At 37.2% G+C, this 2,904-nt stretch overlaps 1 non-coding gene across 1 annotated transcript; it reads right to left on the bottom strand.

Moving 5' to 3' along the window:
- Positions 1-428: 428 nt before the first annotated feature.
- LOC139007810 (U6 spliceosomal RNA) lies at positions 429-532 on the bottom strand. Its single transcript, XR_011470968.1, has one exon. It is a non-coding gene; the product is annotated as a U6 spliceosomal RNA (small nuclear RNA).
- Positions 533-2,904: the final 2,372 nt, after the last annotated feature.

Below are 2,904 nucleotides of genomic sequence, written 5' to 3'. Positions count from 1 at the left end.
ATTTACAGAAAGCTGAAATTACAGATAAAACTCCCATTTTAATGAATGTCATCATAATGTCCACTTCTACATGTCTACGTAATTTTTACATTTTGCTGGCAGTCCATAATAAATACATGTAATTGATATGGGCTCAATGGCCACTTTTAAAGTAAAAAATGTATTTAATATATACATATTAAAGAAATTTAATATTAAATTTAGCATATTAAATATATATTAGAAATTTAATATATATTAAAATACCTTGTTGCATGATTCTGAATATTTTAAAACCATCTTTTATAATATAATATTTGTACTCTACAGCTGTATCAGAATATATATGCTATGTTAAATGTTCCTCTAAACATAGCAATCTTTAATGTTATTTTTTTTCAGGCATGGTAATGAGAAAGGGGGAGGTTTTTATTTTATTCATTTATTTTTTAAATATGGAATGCTTCATGAATTTGTATGTCATCCTTGTGCAGGGACCACACTAATCTCTGTACCATTCTGATTTTAATATATGTGCTGCTGAAGCAAGCACAAGTTTATATAAAATTTTTATTTTCTTACTCCTGGTCGAGTTTACAAAATAGCTCCACATTTGAAACTAAACCATTCAGTGTTTGATATCTAAGTGCTTCCATTTGATGGTGATCCCATCATTCAAAAATTGCATCCTCTTCATTATTGAATTTCCTGTACCTAGCCCAAGCAAATGTTAATGTTAGTTGAATGATTTAAACAAAATGTGTAAATTCACATCTTTCTGTAAACAGTAAAGTTATTTTATGGCAGGAACATGAAAAGAATCATTGCTTTCTGAAGTACCATGTTGCAAACTAAACTAGCCAAATAATAAAACAAATGTGTTTTGTCTTCACACAAAAATGACAGTAGCCTGTGATGTTATTTGTTTCATGAATCAAGAGCAGGTATACTTTGCCAGTATGAACCAAGTGGTGTGTAAATTCTTGGAGTACCATCAGCACACCATTTGGAGCTACACATTATTAACACCAGAGCTACATAACCCCTCCACTTTCCCAAGAAACAACTCCGACTAGTTGAAAATAAACTGCACACCTAATCATTGCGGTTACCTTCTATACATTATAGCAATAGACTTATTTTTATAAATGGGTATACCATTACAATCTTCCTATTTCTTTCCAACAATCTCCAATCTTGCTTGAATTTACTTCTAAATAATTATTTTTTGCAATCATCATTTCCAACCTGGATTACCAGAGCACTTGACTTCAAAGATGATCCTTATAGATGCTCCATGTTATAGCCACTGACACTTTAAAAGCACATGTGTGATGATGTTGTCATCTACCTGCTTAACACATTTTATTACACCCTTTCCCTTTCCTCTAAGAATTATTTTCATACATAGCTTATAGTAATCTTCATGACTTGGCCCCTGCTTGTATATATTTTATTTATTAAAAATTTTATTTATATCTAATAAAATATATACACACACATACAGTGGTGGGCAAAGTTGGTCTACAGTTGTAAGTACATGAAACAGTTTATTCAGCAAGTAGATGACAAGAATGTGTAAATAATGAAGGCCAGTAATTTGAGTACTTATGAGCTTGTACCTAACTAAGTGCACTGTGCCATTGTGATATTCTTTTGAGTTACTAAAGCTATTGTAATAACCATCCATGCATGTCTGTTTCCATATGAACTGTAAACTTACTTTTGCCCACCCCTGTGAATATATATATATATATATCTATATATATAAAATAGAGAAATATGCTAATTAACCAGGACACCGTAATGGGTCGACTGGACAGGAGGTTGCTCATGCAGCGTCGAGGGTGGGGCAGCAGGGGCCTCCACATGCCTGCGCTGGGGGAGGGCATGATCAGCAGTGGCCACATCTGCTTCAAGGGCTGGAGAGGGAGGCAGGGCCAGACTGGCAGTGGCCACGGCTGCTGCAGGACCCGAGGAGAAAGGCTGGGCGGGACCGAAGGGTGGGCGTCACCGCACAATTTCAAATAGCGTGCTGGGCTCCTAGTATATATATTTGTGCAAGAGTAGGCCGTCCTTCCCCCAACTACCACCCAACTACCAGCACCGGCTGCCTTCTGGCATCCAGGACCCAGGCTTCCCTCAAAGCCCTGGCTTCGTCCGGAAGGACATTGGGTCTAATTAGCATATTATGCTTTTATTATTATAGACTAGAGGACTAGTGCACAAAATTCATGCACAGGTAGACTCCCTATCAGGGAGCATCCCTTCCCCAGCTGCATACTGCCGCTGCAGGCAGCCCTACCTCCTGGTCAAACTCTCGGTCGAACTCCTAGTCAAAGGGACAACATGCATATTAGGCTTTTATTATATAGGATAGGCACACACTTACATATACCCCATATTCCAATCACCCCAGACCTTGAGGAGTGGCATGAGTAAAGGCACAAAAAGTAGCAAAATACTCCACAAGAGGCAATCTTCAGAAGAGGGGGAGGAGCTTTCTCTCCTAAAAGATTTATTTTGTGGCTGTTTTAAAAGAAGGAATTTCTATTATCTTCACTCAAAAAAAATAAAAAGACATCTAGTATATTTCAAAGCAGACTATCAATGTTCAATGGTGAGGTCATATTTCTGATGAAGAAAAGTTCTCTGAAACACTGACAAGAGTTTTAGGATAACTCAGAAGGACTAGATGCCACTTTCAGAAAAAAACAACTAAAACTACACCCATCTTCATGCCAGGAAAACAAAGCTCTGGACTTCCTCTCATCCCCACATCCAAGCAGGCAGCTAGCAAGGAGATAAATGAGACCAACTTGGATGTGGGACATAGCAGTAAACTGGCCTAAAAGTAGTTGAAGTCAGATGTTTATTCAACAAATATATATAATGAGCATTTATCATGTGCCAGAAACCGTGCTG

The sequence above is a fragment of the Myotis yumanensis genome, unplaced genomic scaffold (genome assembly GCF_028538775.1).
Source record: "Myotis yumanensis isolate MYYU_CA2020_CCGP unplaced genomic scaffold, mMyoYum1.0.hap1 SCAF_3, whole genome shotgun sequence".
Taxonomy (NCBI): Eukaryota; Metazoa; Chordata; class Mammalia; order Chiroptera; family Vespertilionidae; genus Myotis; species Myotis yumanensis.
This window is presented reverse-complemented; position numbering and strand designations above follow the sequence as displayed.